General features: G+C 34.1%; 1 protein-coding gene across 3 annotated transcripts in view; it reads left to right on the top strand.

The window, feature by feature from the left end:
* LOC127728574 (myb-like protein AA) overlaps positions 1–16,966 on the top strand; it is an 82,775-nt gene that overhangs the window by 10,734 nt on the left and 55,075 nt on the right. The window contains exon 1 of one of the 3 annotated variants that reach the window (XM_052236051.1): positions 13,795–14,131. The exons of the other annotated variants lie outside the window; for them this stretch is intronic. The gene's annotated coding sequence lies outside the window, so the exon portion shown is untranslated. Of the gene's footprint in view, positions 1–13,794; positions 14,132–16,966 lie in introns of those variants that run through there. 3 annotated transcript variants of the gene reach the window in all.

Raw genomic sequence — 16,966 nt, 5'->3', positions numbered from 1 at the left:
CCTGATATGTTTACTGTTTAATTGAGATCAACAGTGTTCATATTAATAGTCTATATCCAGTGTAACATATAGACCAATAATTCAAATTTTACCTTCCTAAAATGTTGTCATAGGTCTCACATGATATCACATTTTTTATGTCTACTATTTTTGTCTTTATGTGGTTTATGGATAGGAATTTCCGTTATACATCTACTTATTGTGAACCGCCTCAATGGTCTCGTGGTAGCATGTTGCCTTGAGTGCAGGAAGTTGTAGGTTCGAACCCTGGCTGGGTCAAACCAAAGACTTGAAAATTGTTATTTGCTGCTTCTCCGCTAAGCACGTGGCATTAAAGAGTAAGAGCAAAGAGTGGTAGGCTCAGAGTCAGAATAATGTGTCTGGGTAAGGTGATATGTCTTCCTGCGGACTGTTACCTTGTGAATTTCCACGTAAAAAATCTGGCTAAGCGTGTTGGTCTAGTACAAAGCAGGGTGATATTCATATTACATTAGCAAGTTCTCTCGTCCTGAATATGCATATTAATTTGCCGCTGGATGTTAAGCAGCCATCAATCATCATCATCTACTAATGGTGGATCATCACCCTATTTTCTTATACTTTGTCAAAATGTAGATTTTACCATACATGTACTTTGTCAAAATGTAGATTTTACCATACTTTGTCAAAATGTAGATTTTACCATGTTTTAATTTTAAAATAAAATAAAAAGTATGGTTCATTGTGCTATTTTTCCTATTGCCTAATTTTGCATAGCTTATTAATTAGTCCCCTAACGACAAAGTCGAAGGGGACTTTTGGTTTGCACTCTGTCTGTCTGTCCATCTGTCAGTTAGCAAATCAGTTTTAAAAAAATATTGGTATGACGTTGGCGTCGTCGTCGTCCGGCGTCGTCGTCCGAATACACAATGGTTTTCGCACTCTAACTTTAGTTTAAGTGAATGGATCTCTATGAAATTTTACCATAAGGTTCAATACCACAATAGGAAGGTGGGGATTGATTTTAGGGGTTATGGTACCAACAGTTAAGGAATTAGGGGCCAAAAAGGTGCAGAAAATAAGCATTTTTGTAACTTCCAGACATAACTTGTGTTAGCATATGGATCTCTTTGACATTGTACCACAAGATTCCACATCACAAAGGGTCAATGCTGGGATTGATTTTGGGGTTAATTGCCTCGAAATTTTAGGAATAAGGGGCCAAAAGGGGGCAAAAAACAAGCATTTTTCTAGTTTCATGACAATAACTTGTGTGTAAGTGTATGGATCTTTCTGAAATTTTACTACAAGGTTCCATTTCACAAAGGGAAAGCTCGAATTGAGTTTGGGGGTAATTGCCCAAAACGTTAAGGAATAAGGGGCCAAAAATAAGCATTTTTCTAGTTTCCAGACAATAACTTGTGTTCAAGTGTATGGATCTCTCTGAAATTGTACCACAAGGTTCCATATCACACAGGGAATGCTGGGATTGATTTTGGGGGTAATTGCCTCAAAATATAAGGAAAAAAAGGAGCAAAAAACCAGCATTTTTCTAGTTTCATGACAATAACTTGTGTGTAAGTGTATGGATCTTTCTGAAATTGTACTACAAGGTTCCATATCACAAAGGGAAAGCTGGAATTGAGTTTGGGGGTAATTGCCCAAAACGTTAAGGAATTTGGGGCCAAAAAGGGTGCAAAAATAAGCATTTTTCTAGTTTCCAGGCAATAACTTGTGTTCAAGTGTATGGATCTCTCTGAAATTGTACTGCAAGGTACCATACCACAAAAGGAAGGCTGGGATTGATTTTGGGGGTAATTGCCTAATCTAACCGTGTATTTAGATTCTTTATTTTTGGTCCCGTTTTCAAATTGGTCTACATTAAGGTCCAAAGGGTCCAAAATAAAATTTAGTTTGATTTTAACAAAAATTGAATTCTTGGGGTTCTTTGATATGCTGAATCTAAACATGAACTTAGTTTTTATACGACCGCAAAAATTAAAAAAATTTTGGTCGTATATTGGTATGACGTTGGCGTCGTCGTCGTCGTCCGAAGACACATTGGTTTTCGCACTCTAACTTTAGTTTAAGTGAATGGATCTCCATGAAATTTTACCATAAGGTTCAATACCACGAAAGGAAGGTTGGGATTGATTTTGGGGGTTTTGGTACCAACAGTTAAGGAATTAGGGGACAAAAAGGGGCCAAAAATAAGCATTTTTGTAACTTCTAGACAATAACTTGTGTTCAAGTGTATGGATCTCTCTGACATTGTACCACAAGGTTCCATATCACAAAGGGTAGGCTGTAATTGATTTTGGGGTAATTGCCTCAAAATTTTAGGAATAAGGGGCCAAAAAAGGGGCAAAAAACAAGCATTTTTCTAGTTTCATGACAATAACTTGTGTGTAAGTGTTTGGATATTTCTGAAATTGTACTACAAGGTTCCATATCACAAATGGAAAGCTGGAATTGAGTTTGGGGGTAATTGCCCGAAACGTTTAGGAATTGGGGGCCAAAAAGGGGCCAAAAATAAGCATTTTTCTAGTTTCCAGACAATAACTTGTGTTCAAGTGTATGGATCTCTCTGAAATTGTACTGCAAGGTACCATACCACAAAGGGAAGGCTGGGATTGAGTTTGGGGGTGATGAATCATAAGGGGGTTCAAAAAATTTGGGGGGGGGGGGATTTTTTTTCTTTTCTTTTTTACCTTTTTTTTTTCTTTTAAAATTTTCCATTTTAAGTTGGTTATTTCTGATTTATATTTAAAAGCAAATAATAATGATATGGTAGGAGATACACACCAAACAGGATGTGTAAATTATTATATAATAAGTATTGTGCAATAGCAAGAAATTTTCAATTGCACAGTATTGCACAATAGCAAGAAATCTTCAATTGCACAGTATTGCGCAATAGCAAGAAATCTTCAATTGCACAGTATTGCGCAATAGCAAGAAATATCCAATAGCACAATATTGCGCAATAGCAAGAAATTGTCAATTGTACAGTATTGCGCAATAGCAAGAAATATTCAATTGCACAGTATTGTGGAAAAGAAGATACTTCATATAAATTGCTTATTTCTTGATCAATTTCAATGGGGTTTTATTCTTGAATTCTTGGGGTTCTTTAATATGCTGAATCTAACTGTGTATTAAGTTTTTGGATTTTGTGACCCGTTTTTTAATTGGTCCACATTGAGGTCCAAAGGGTCCATAATTTAACTTTGTTTGATTTCATCAAAAATTGAATTATTGGGGTTCTTTGATATGCCGAATCTAACCGTGTATTTAGATTCATAATTTTTGGTTCCGTTTTCAAATTGGTCTACATTAAGGTCCAAAGGGTCCAAAATTAAACTTAGTTTGATTTTAACAAAAATTGAATTTTTAGGGTTCTTTGATATGCTGAATCCAAACATGTATTTAGAATTTTGATTATGGGCCCAGTTTTCAAGTTGGTCCAAATCGGGGTCCAAAATTAAACTTTGTTTGATTTCAACAAAAATTGAATATGTGGGGTTCTTTGATATGCTGAATCTAACCATGTATTTAGATTTTTGATTTTTGGGCCCGGTTATCAACTTTTTCCACATTGAGGTCAAAAGGGTCCAAAATTAAACTTTGTTTGATTTCATCAAAAATTGAATTCTTGGGGTTCTTTGATATGCTGAATCTAACCATGTATTTAGATTTTGGATATTGGACCATAATAGGTGAATGTCCAATTTAAAATTTTTAAGTTCTTAGACCACATTCATTCTGTGTCAGAAACCTATGCTGTGTCAAATATTTAATCACAATCCAAATTCAGAGCTGTATCAAGCTTGAATGTTGTGTCCATACTTGCCCCAACTGTTCAGGGTTCGACCTCTGCGGTCGTATCAAGCTGCGCCCTGCGGAGCATTTTATCTAACTTAAGTTTGCCTCAACCAAATGTTATAAAACTTAAACACAATGTTTATTACCACAAAACATTGATCAAGTTTGAATTTTGGGGGCGTCACTTTAACCATTCTAGGGTTATGCCCCTTTATAAGTGGAAAAATGGAAAAAAAATTAGTTTCCATTCTCTAACTTAAGTTTGCCTCAACCAAATGCTATGAAACTTATACACAATGCTTATTACCACAAAACACAGATTAAGTTTGAATTTAAGTGGCGTCACTTTAACCGTTCTAGACTTATGCCCCTTTATAAATGGAAAAATTGCAAAATTTTTATTTTCTTCTAAATATCAAGTAATTTATAAAATTGGAGTTATATTCCTTTGTCCATGATTATAGTTGAATCAACTACAATCAATGCTTTATACAATGCATTGTTTAATTTTGATTTCCACTGATAAAACACAGATCAAGTTGAATTTGGGTAGTGTCACTTTAACCATTATTGAGTTATGCCCCTTTATAAATCGAAAGATTGCAAAATTTTTAGTTTCCATTCTGTGACTTAAGTTTGCCCCAACCAAACATTATGAAACCTATACACAATATTCATTACCACAAAACTAAGATCAAGTACAATTTTTTGTTTCCGTTTTCTAACTTTAGTTTGCCTCAACCAAATGTTATGAAACTTATACACAATGCTTATTACTACATAATACTGATTAAGTACGAAATAAGTTGGCGATACTTTCACCATTCTTGAGTTATGTCCCTTTATAAACATAAAAATTGCTGAATTTATTAGTTTGTCTCAACCAAATGTTATAAAACTTATACACAACCGTTTTAGAGTAATGGGTGTTTACAAATAGAAATTGCTGAATTCTTAGTTTTTGTTCTCTACTTAAGTTAGCCTCAACCAAATGTTATGAGACTTACACACAATGCTTATTATCACAAAACTCAGATCAAGTTCAAATTTGGGTAGCATCACTTTTACCGTTCTTCAGTTATGTCCCTTTATAACTATATGATATGCAAGTGGTGGCAGCATCTGTGTCCACATGTGGACACTATTCCCATTTTTTTTCTTTTAAATAAATAGTCTTGCAAATAAATTCCCAAGCTGTCTCAAAATTTGCAGATATGATTAAGCAAAGAACTGGAGTGATTGTGTACTGCTACTTCAAAATCCAAGATGACGGTATACAGTTAATCTACCTTCAAATATTTATAGGCTTATTTGCTGATACTTTCATGTGGTTTTCAGTTTTTATAAGACCTTTGTGGCCTTCTAATGGTATGGCGATGTTGTCGTCCAAAGACATTTGGTTCCCTGACTATAACTTGAGTACAAGTATATAGATCTCCATGAAATTGTACCACAAGGTTCCATACCACTAAAGGAAGGTTATAATTGATTTTGAGGGTAATTACTGTATCCAGACTGGAATTAGGGGCCAAAAACAAGCATTTTTCTTGTTTCAGGACATTAACTTGTGTATTAGTGTATGGATCTCTTATGAAATTGTACCACAAGGTTCAATACCTCAAAAGGAAGGTTGGGATAGATTTTGGGGGTTATGCCCCTAACCGTTTAGGAATGAGGGGCCAAAATGGGCAAAAAAAACCCCAACTTTTCTATTACTTTGCATAAATTGTTTGCTGTAATTCAAAGTCTTGAATTCTTGGGGTTCTTTGATATGCGGAATTTAACCATGTATTTAGTTTTTGTCGAGGCTGTGACTTCTGTTGCAGAAAGCTTGACATAGGGATAGTGATCCGGCGGCGGCGGCGTTAGCTACTAACTGCATAAAAGCTTTATATTTTAGAAGGTGGAAGTCCTGGATGCTACATACTTTGTATATAGATGCCTTATGTTATGAAGTTTACGTCTGTCATATGTCCATTGTCCTTGACCTTATTTTTATGGTTCAGTGACTACTTGAAAAAAAAGTTCAGATTTTTAGTAATGTTAATTTCTCTCTTATTATGAGTAATAGGATAACTATATTTAGTATGTGCGTACCTTGCAAGGTCCTCATACTGTCAGACAGTTTTCATCTGACCACAACCTCATTTCATGGATCAGTGAACAAGGTTAAATTTTCGTGGTCAAGTCCATATCTCAGATACTATAAGCAATAGGTCTTCTATATTTGGTATATGGAATGGTTGTAAGGTGTACATGTCCAACTGGCAGGTGTCATCTGACCTTGACCTCATTTTCATGGTTCAATGGTTAAAGTTAAGTTTTTAGGTTTTGGTCTTTTTTTCTAATACTGCAATAGGTCAACTATATTTGGTCTATGGAAATATTTTCTGATGTACATGTCAGTCTGGTAGGTTTTATTTGACCGTGACCTCATTTTCAGGGTTCATTGCTCAGTGTTAAGTTTATGTGTTTTGGTCTGTTTTTCTTAAACTATAACCAATAGGTCACCTATATTTGTTGTATGGAATGATTGTAAGGTGTATATGTCTGTCTGGCAGGTATCATCTGACATTGACCTCATTTTCATGGTTCATTGGTCAATGTTAAGTTTTCATGGTTAAGTTTATTTCTTAGATATTATAAGCAATAGTTCAACTGTATTTAATGCATAGATTAATTGTAAGGTAAACATGTCTCTCTGGCATGGTTCATCTGACCTTGACCTCATTTTCATGGTTCATTGGTCTATGTTTAGTTTTCCTGGTTAAGTCTGTTTCTTAGCAACTATAAGCAATAGGTCAACTATATTTGGTGTACTGTATGCTTGTTAGGTGTACATGTGTTTGGTTTATCTGACCTTGACCTCATTTTCTTGGATCATGTTAAGTTTATGTGATACTTTTAGTTAGGCTTTATATATTTACAAAAAAATGTAAGACTATCAACATAAAATCAATGGTTAGTAAAGAAGGCGAGACATTTCAGCGTGTGCACTCATGTTTGATATTGGGCCCTGTTTTCAAATTAGTCCACATTAGGGTTCAACATCTGTGGTCATATGACGCTGCACACTGAGGAGCATTTTATTTTTACTCATCTGGTCCAAAGGGATTTTCACCCGTTTTAATGTCTTTAGTGGAAACTAAAGAAGATATGGAAAACTGTAAAAAAGCAAAAATGATCAGTGGACAAGATCTATTAAAAAAAGGCGTACATTTGTAGTGTTAAAATCATCATAGATATGAAAGATTTAAAATTTACCTATTTTTTTTAATTTGCTGAAAGTGTTAATTGTCAGAAATATTCAGGAAATCTCATGAAATGTAACATTTTTTTTGCAGGGAAACCTTGCCAATTTTTTATACGGTTATATATTGGTATGACGTTGTTGTTGTCGTCTTCGTCCAAAGACACATTGGTTTTCGCACTCTTACTTTAGTTCTATGAAATTTTACCATAAGGTTCAATACCACAAAAGGAAGGTTGGGATTGATTTTGGGGGTTATGGTACCAACAGTTAAGGAATAAGGGGCCAAAAATAAGCATTTGTGTAACTTCCAGACATGACTTGTGTGTTAGTGTATGGATCTCTCTGACATTGTACCACAAGGTTTCATATCACAAAGGGAATGTTTGGGTTGATTTTGGGGGTAATTGCCTCAAAATTTTAGGAATTAGGGGCCAAAAAAGGGGGCAAAAAACAAGCATTTTTCTAGTTTCATGACAATAACTTGTGTGTAAGTCTATGGATCTTTCTGAAATTGTACTACAAGGTTCCATATCACAAAGGGAAAGCTGGAATTGAGTTTGGGGGTAATTGCCCAAAACGTTTAGGAATAAGGGGCCAAAAATAAGCATTTTTCTAGTTTCCAGACAATAACTTGTGTTCAAGTGTATGGATCTCTCTGAAATTGTACTGCAAGGTACCATACCACAAAGGGAAGGCTGGGATTGATTTTGGGGGTAATTGCCTCAAAATTTTAGGAATTTGGGGCCAAAAAGGGGCAAAAAACAAGCATTTTTCTAGTTTCAGGACAATAACTTGTGTGTAAGTGTATGGATCTTAATGAAATTGTACTGCAAGGTTCCATATCACAAAGGGAAAGCTAGGTTTGAGTTTGGGGGGTAATTTCCCTAAATGTTTAGGAATTTGGGGCCAAAAAGGGGCCTAAAAACAAGCATTTTTCTAGTTTCCAGACAATAACTTGTGTTCAAGTGTATGGATCTCTCTAAAATTGTACTGCAAGGTACCATACCACAGAGGGAAGGCTGGGATTGAGTTTTGGGGGTGATGAATCATAAGGGGGTTCAAAAAATTTGGGGGAGGGATTTTTTTTCCCTTTTTTTCCTTTTTTTTCTTTAAAATTTTCCATTTTAAATTGGTTATTTCTGATTTTATATATAAAAGCAAATAATAATGATAGGTTTGAATAAAATTTTTTTTTAAGTTCTTAGACCACATTCATTCTGTGTCAGAAACCTACCTATGCTGTGTCAAATATTTAATCACAATCCAAATTCTCTGCTGGATCAAGCTTGAATGTTGTGTCCATACTTGCCCCAACTGTTCAGGGTTCGACCTCTGCGGTCGTATCAAGCTGCGCCCAGCGGAGCATTTTATTTAAAGTAGATGAAATCTCTTGATATGCAACAACTTTTTATCTGCAACGGGGGCATTAAGTATTACCTTTAAATTTTGGCAGCGAGTCACTTACCGATCTAGAGTTATGGCCCTTTATAACTTGGAAAATTACTAGAGTATCCCATTATGAATTAGGTGTCAGACCACCAATTCAAAATCCCTATCTATTCAACCAAATTTTGCAATTTTCACAGCTTTCTTAAAAATTTACCTTAAGTTTAACTTCATAGAAACCAGGTATCCCCTGAATTGTACATGTATCACCTTTCAAATAAATTTCAGCCCATGTTTAAAGTCTTCTAAGAAAGAACTGCCTTTCAGAAGACAAGTACTACTAGAAATAACCACTGGTTTTCTGGAAATCTTAAATTAGTATACTATGGAGCACATTAATCCTCAATTTTTAATGCAAACTCATAGACAAGTAAATTTTGGCTCAAAATGGTCTAAATATATTTCCTTTTCACCAAAAGTTTCATTTTTGCAAATTTGTTGGTTAGTTTAAGTGAAAAATGACATCAAATGCACTGTTTTGTGTCAGAGTAGGGCTACTTTTACATACATTCCAAATTGGAGGGAGTGAATTGGTGGTCTGACACCTTATAACACATTTTTGCAAGTAAAAAATTAGCAATAATAGTACATTTTATATTTCATATAATCTTGCATTGGCAAACAAGTATTTAAAACCATGGAAATAAAAATATTTTCTCTTAAAAAAAGTGCAGTTCGTGGAGCATCAGTTGACAGTTCCAGGTTTTCACTTGTTGAAAATAATATTCACTAAATAATTTACTCTTTTCAATATCAGCTTGCTTACATGTAAATCATTTGCTGCAAGTCCTGGACTCAGAACGTGTTAGAAAAATTTTCAACCACTGCTGTTGAACATTCTTCTACTTAATTCTATTTGGGAATTTGTTTTTGTAGCCTTGACATGAGGGGGAGACTTAGTCTAAGACTTAGACATAGTTTGACAAAATCATGAGGGGGAGACTTAGTCAAGACTTAGACATAGTGTTTCTGGTCGCAACAGTAGCTTCAACAATGTATTAGTTTGTGTTTAACTTTAGGTCAGTTTCATGGAAATCACTAGCAGTAGGTCAACAATATTTGGTTTGCAGCATTGATACAACTCATATCGGTGGAGATTATTTAGCTTCACCCCCTCAATGATCTATTTACTTGGAAACTTTTACATAGTTTACTGATTTTGTCAATTTAAGGGTAACCATTTATGATAAGTCCATGATATTTGGTATGCAGTTGTATAAGCATTGGCACATCTCAGTTACTTGGAAATTTGTTGGCCTTGCCCCCTCAATCATAGTCTATAGAATTTCGAAACTTTTACATAGTTTACATGTTAAAGTTTGTGATAGTTTAGTTTAAGGAGAACCACTCATAAAGTCTTTGAAATTAAGTATGCAATTGTATTAGCATTGGCATATATATATATATATATATATAACCTATTTCCACAGAAATTATTTGGCCCTGTACAATCATGGTTCATTGACTGAATACTTTGCATATTTTAAAGTATTGCTATTTTCAACATTTGCAGTTTACATTCAAACAGGCTAGTAGACATACATTGTATCTCTGTGTCACCAGTTTATTGTATAGTACATGTAGGTCCTAAATCTTAATCTCGGGTGTTTAAAGACAAATCCTAATACAATCATGCATGAATTGCAACATAGATTGAACACATGCTGTCTTTAATTCTGAAATATTTTACTCATCATATAAAATCAAGTTTCAGGTAGAAACCATTGCTACCTACAACTTGTAGAATTCATCTCCAAATGTACACAGAAATAGTTGCACATTAATTGATAATGTCCGTTCGTCTGTTCGTCTGTCTGTCCCGCTTCAGGTTAAAGTTTTTGGTCAAGGTAGTTTTTGATAAAGTTGAAGTCCAATCAACTTGAAACTTAGTACACATGTTCCCTATGATATGATTTTTCTAATTTTAATGTCAAATGAGAGTTTTAACCCCAATTTCATGGTCCACTGAACATAAAAAATGATAGTGGGAGTGGGGCATCGGTGTACTATGGACACATTCTTGTTTTTATTTAATCTTTGTACCCAGAGTTAGGCATAAATGTTGACAATGTAATATCTGTGTGTACCCATAATGATAATTTCTAAATATTTTCATATATGATAAATGATGAAATGTGTTTTGTTTAAATAAACTACTTGTTACAAATGAATATTTTATAATTATAATTATATCTGTCAGCAATAAACACATACTTTTCTGTTCCAGTGAACAGACCTATATATCTCATCTCTTAAAATATTTTATCATGACTGGTTATATGTGTAAACCCTTGTAGAACACAGTTAATAGTGTTATGTATTATGCAGGCCTAGTATTAAACTGCTTAATTATAAAATTAGTTGATGCTTTTTTTGACAATGTGACACAATATATCTATCTTTTTGGGTGTCTAAAGTCCTACACAGGAACTTAATCCACTAAATCCGATGACTATTTGCTGCTTTCCCAGCATATTACATGTAGCTGTAGTCGTGTTGGTTTTAGACGACAGGCATAGGACATTCTGGTTGGTATTGTGTGGGTTGTTATTAATAATTGAAGGTGGTTCTTTACATGACAGGCAGAGGACATGCTGGTTTGTTGATACAGCTGTACAGGTTGATATTGTGTGGGTTGTTAGTAATAATTGAAGGTGGTTCTTTACATGACAGGCAGAGGACATGCTGGTTTGTTGATACAGCTGTACAGGTTAATATTGTGTGGGTTGTTAGTAATAATTGATGGTGGTTCTTTACATGACAGGCAGAGGACATGCTGGTTTGTTGATACAGTTGTACAGGTTAATATTGTGTGGGTTGTTAGTAATAATTGATGGTGGTTCTTTACATGACAGGCAGAGGACATGCTGGTTTGTTGATACAGCTGTACAGGTTGATATTGTGTGGGTTGTTAGTAATAATTGATGGTGGTTCTTTACATGACAGGCAGAGGACATGCTGGTTTGTTGGTACAGTTGTACAGGTTGATATTGTGTGGGTTGTTAGTAATAATTGAAGGTGGTTCTTTACATGACAGGCAGAGGACATGCTGGTTTGTTGATACAGTTGAACAGGTTGATATTGTGTGGGTTGTTAGTAATAATTGAAGGTGGTTCTTTACATGACAGGCAGAGGACATGCTGGTTTGTTGATACAGCTGTACAGGTTGATATTGTGTGGGTTGTTAGTAATAATTGAAGGTGGTTCTTTACATGACAGGCAGAGGACATGCTGGTTTGTTGGTACAGCTGTACAGGTTGATATTGTGTGGGTTGTTAGTAATAATTGAAGGTGGTTCTTTACATGACAGGCAGAGGACATGCTGGTTTGTTGATACAGCTGTACAGGTTGGTATTGTGTGGGTTGTTAGAAATAATTGATGGTGGTTCTTTACATGACAGGCAGAGGACATGCTGGTTTGTTGATACAGTTGTACAGGTTGATATTGTGTGGGTTGTTAGTAATAATTGATGGTGGTTCTTTACATGACAGGCAGAGGACATGCTGGTTTGTTGATACAGTTGTACAGGTTGATATTGTGTGGGTTGTTAGTAATAATTGATGGTGGTTCTTTACATGACAGGCAGAGGACATGCTGGTTTGTTGATACAGTTGTACAGGTTGGTATTGTGTGGGTTGTTAGTAATAATTGAAGGTGGTTCTTTACATGACAGGCAGATCTAGAGGACATGCTGGTTTGTTGATACAGCTGTACAGGTTGATATTGCGTGGGTTGTTAGTAATATTTGATGGTGGTTCTTTAGATGACATGCCATGGACATACTGGTTGATTTGTACTACTTTACAGGTTGGTATTGTGTGCGTTATTCTTTCTGCCAACTTCTCTGTTTTTTCTGCCTATAGGCAGGACATAAGTGTTTATTTGTGGAGTATATTTTTTCTGTTGGATGGAAAGCACATGGATTCAAACTGTTTTTGGTCCCTTAATCATGATAGGTGCTTAAATTCATATATAGATAAAGCAAACAAATGTTGCATTTTTGCAAGAGTTTTATCTTTTTCACTCTTTTTTTATGCCCCTGTCATCAACGTAGGGAGCATTAAGTGTTACCCTTGTCTGTCTGTATGTACGTTCCAAAATTGGTTTCCATTTTCTAACTTTAGTTTGCCTGAACCAAATGTTATGAAACTTATTCACAATGCTTATTACCACAAAACACAGATCAAGTTCGAATTTGGGTGGCATCACTTTTACTGTTCTTGAGTTATGTCCCTTTATAACGTTATATGCAAGTGGGAGCATCATCTGTGTCCCATGGACACATTCTCCATTTATTTATACCAATTCAGGAACTAGTCAGATATTTTCTTATAATACAGTATTGTATGTAGTTGAAATTTTTTATAATGAACCAGATGAGAAAAACTTGAAGGAAATATTCTTATCATCAATAATAAATAAAATATTTGATATTATGATATTATTATAAGACTTCCTGTAAGAAAGTCTTTTTATTTTAAGAGTTCTCTGATTTACCAAAAAATTATGAAGGAATAAATAGTGTTGAACTATATGTATATATAAAATAGTTTCCATCCTTTTGCACAAATGAATTGATATTATTGTCAGTTGTTGCACATTCATGTGCAGAGTTGAAGTTTAATGTAAGGGGGATTGCTTAATATATGTGCTTTCATTAATCAGGATGGATTTTTGGCAGTCAAAAAGGGCATAGATGCACTTGTGACTTTACATACTCATTTGCATGAATTATTGGATAAGAGTTGTCTCCTAATGCTTTTTAGTTAAATTATATGTATACATAATTCATAGAGCTTTTTCACAACTTTTTAATTGATTGTATCTCTAAAAGTAAAAATGCCATATATAAAAATTCTTTTTCAATATTCAGATTTAGTTTAACAAGTTATTAATGCTTAAAAAGTTCCTCAAATCTCAATTTTTTTTTCAAAATATGTTTATTTCATCTTAAAAGGCCTTAAAAAAACTGTCAATAGAACAGGAGCCTGTGTGTACCTTTTTTGACTGATATATATATCCAAACTGGTATTGAATTTTTCAGGAAGCGCACCCGTTGGTTAAGTTGGAAACCATTGAATATTTTTAGCTGCAAATAACAAAAAAGGTTACCTTGAGAGATTTTGATCTTCAGTTTAATTATTGAACAATTTTATCATATTATACCACCATTCCTATTAATCATGCTTAAATTTCCACAAGCGGGTTCTGGTGTTATAATTCTATTGTAAAGCCAAGGACTACACTATACAATGTTTGAAGGCGGAGAAGTTGCATTACCTGGGTCGACAGGTAATCTGAAGGTGTAAGGCTACTTTTGTAAATCATAAATCTGTTTGTACAATGTATAGTTATGTTTACAGAGAAACTAGGTCACATGATAAATCTTAGGTAGTCTGTTTCAAACTGTGTATTGCCTTCACTTCACAAATTGATGTGAAAGAAGTAACTGTTTTGATAAAAATCTTTTGTGTAACTGTGCCTAATTTAATGTCAGAGATTTCTTGAGTGGTTCAATAGACATTTGTTGCAGAAAGATGGGATACAAAAAAAATGGTGAATTTTAGTTGTTGGACATTAAATTCTTAGACACAGAAGATATGGATAGACAGTTGAAAGGGATTCAAGTGAGTGTATCATGCTTATTTTACTCTGAAGTAAAAAAAAAAACTATGGAATTTTTGTTTGTTCACACACTGTTGTAATTGACATGCAAGATGTATTTTATATATAAACATACTAACATTATATTTTATTTATATTTGAAATAAATTTAACTTCTAAACATAACTGTATTTATGGCCATTGAGGTAGAGAGATGGACTACTAGAGTTTTTTTCCCTAATTATATGTTAATATATAACATACAAAAGATGAACTTTGCATACAGAAATACTTCAAACGTTTACTGTACTTCTGATATATCTGATAGAACAAAACCGAAATTAAGTGCAGTATGCTTGAACATGATGGCATTATCAATAGGCTCTTGTTGTTTGGAAATTTTTCTCATAGAGTAGAAGAGTTATTTATGATAAATGGCATTCAGGCTTTACAGCAATTTATGGACTGAGGCGAAGCAGTGGTCCATATTTACTTTTTAGATTGATGAATGGTTCTGTTTAATTGCAAGAATTTAAAACAAAAGTATCATTTCAAACCAATTCATTTCAAAAAGTAATTTGTCACTGTTCATGAATAACTTTTTGCAGGAATTGGTTTGAAATGATAATTTTGTTTTAAATTTTTTCAATTTTACAGTGAAGTCTAATAAACTGTTTTTATCAAAGGTCAGCAAAACAATTAAAAAGACAATTTAGGTTGTTTAAAACCTGAGGCCCATGGAAGGGGCAATTACAGTTTCAATATTGTGAGATATTGAACTGTTAAAGCCATTTAACTGAGACAAGATTTTCAATTTTATGCCCTGTTTATCCCTAGATTGTTCTGCCATGTGACACAATTTTTTTAGGACTCTCTGAGGCCCAGGGATCAGCAAGTCCCTAAAAAGGGTTTTAGATGTCAGAGCAGTTTAGACTAGCCCAAGCTAATGAATCTGAGCACTATAAGTACTTTTAAAAAGATTTGACCATTTACCAATATTATTGCAATATTCTGATAGTCATGAAAGTACAAATGTATATGCTTGAGTTGATCTGAGATCAATTCAAATTCTGAATAGTAATGGACAGAAAAGATGAAAACATTCAAAACAGGGTAAGATTGTGTTGTTTCTTTAAAACATCTGTTTTAAAGCTTAACAGAATTGATATCGCTACAACTCATATTGAGGAAGTGCCCAGCCTGGCAAGCATATGGTAAATTGTATTTGAATACTTCACAAATAGTTGTCTCATTTTAAATTACAGTGATATATAATGACTTAACATGAAATTATGCTTTTCTTGATGATTCAGTCTCTTGGCCATCATAAGTTTTAGTTATAGACCAATTCTTCAGTATGGCTGCCATAAATTTGGTTTTTGTCGAGCCTTAGACTTTTGTCGAGAAAGCGAGACACAGCGATCCTACATTCCGTCGTCGGCAGCGTCCACAAATATTCACTCTGTGGTTAAATTTTTTGAAATTTTAATAACTTTCTTAAACTACCCTGGATTTCTACCAAACTTGGACAGAAGCTTGTTTATGATCATAAGATAATATTCAAAAGTAAATTTTGTAAAAAAAAAAATCCATTTTTTCCGTATTTTACTTATAAATGGACTTAGTTTTTCTCCCAGTTAACATTACATACAGTCTGCAGTTTAAGTTTTTATACTATTTATTAGATTCATTAACTATCCTGGATTTTTACCAAACTTGAACAGAGGCTACTTACAATCAGAAGATAGTATAGAGAGGAATATTTTTATTAATTTTTTTCCTCATTTTTGTTGAGCCTGCGATTAACAGCAAAAGTAGGCGAGACACTGGGTTCCGTGGAACCCTTACGATTTTTATGCCCCCGTCGTAGCGGTGGGTGCATTAAGTTTTACCCTTGTCTGTACATACGTACGTACGTCCGTCCGTACGTCCCAAAATTGGTTTCCGTTCTCTAACTTGAGTTTGCCTCAACCGAATGTTATGAAACTTATACACAATGCTTATTACCACAAAACACAGATCCAGTTTCAATTTTGGTGGCGTCACTTTAAATGTTCTAGAGTTATGCCCCTTTATAACTGGAAAAATTGCAAAATTTTTATTTTCTTCTAAATATCAAGTAATTTTTAAAATTGGAGTTATCTTCCTTTGTCCATGATTATAGTTGAATCAACTACAATCAATGCTTTATACAATGCAATGCTTAATTTTGACTTCCACTGATAAAACACAGATCAAGTTGAATTTGGGAAGTGTCACTTTAACCATTATTGAGTTATGCCCCTTTATAAATCGAAAGATTGCAAAATTTTTAGTTTCCATTCTGTAACTTAAGTTTGCCCCAACCAAACATTATGAAACCTATACACAATATTCATTACCACAAAACTAAGATCAAGTACAATTTTTTGTTTCCGTTTTCTAACTTTAGTTTGCCTCAACCAAATGTTATGAAACTTATACTCAATGCTTATTACTACATAATACAGATTAAGTACGAAATTTGGTGGTGACACTTTTACCATGCTCCATATTGTATGTGTAGATTTAACTTATGTGGAATCTGAGGGTATGCTCCATATTATATATAGTGGATTCTGAGGGTATGCTCTATTTTGTATGTGTAGAGTTAACTTAAGTGGATTCTGAGGGCATGCTCCATCTTGTATATGTAGAGTTAACTTGATTGAATTCTGAGGGTATGCTCCATCTTGCATATATGTAGAGTTGACTTAAGTGAATTCTGAGGGTATGCTCCATCTTGTATATGTAGGGTTAACTTCTGAGAGTATGCTCCATTTTGTATGTGTAGAGTTTAAGTTGAGACTGATGGTATGCAAGGTTGTCAATTTGAAACA

This window comes from Mytilus californianus, unplaced genomic scaffold (genome assembly GCF_021869535.1).
Source record: "Mytilus californianus isolate M0D057914Y unplaced genomic scaffold, xbMytCali1.0.p SCAF_2, whole genome shotgun sequence".
Taxonomy (NCBI): domain Eukaryota; kingdom Metazoa; phylum Mollusca; class Bivalvia; order Mytilida; family Mytilidae; genus Mytilus; species Mytilus californianus.
The sequence above is the reverse complement of the archived record's forward strand: the minus strand, read 5'-3'. Positions and strand labels throughout refer to the sequence as shown.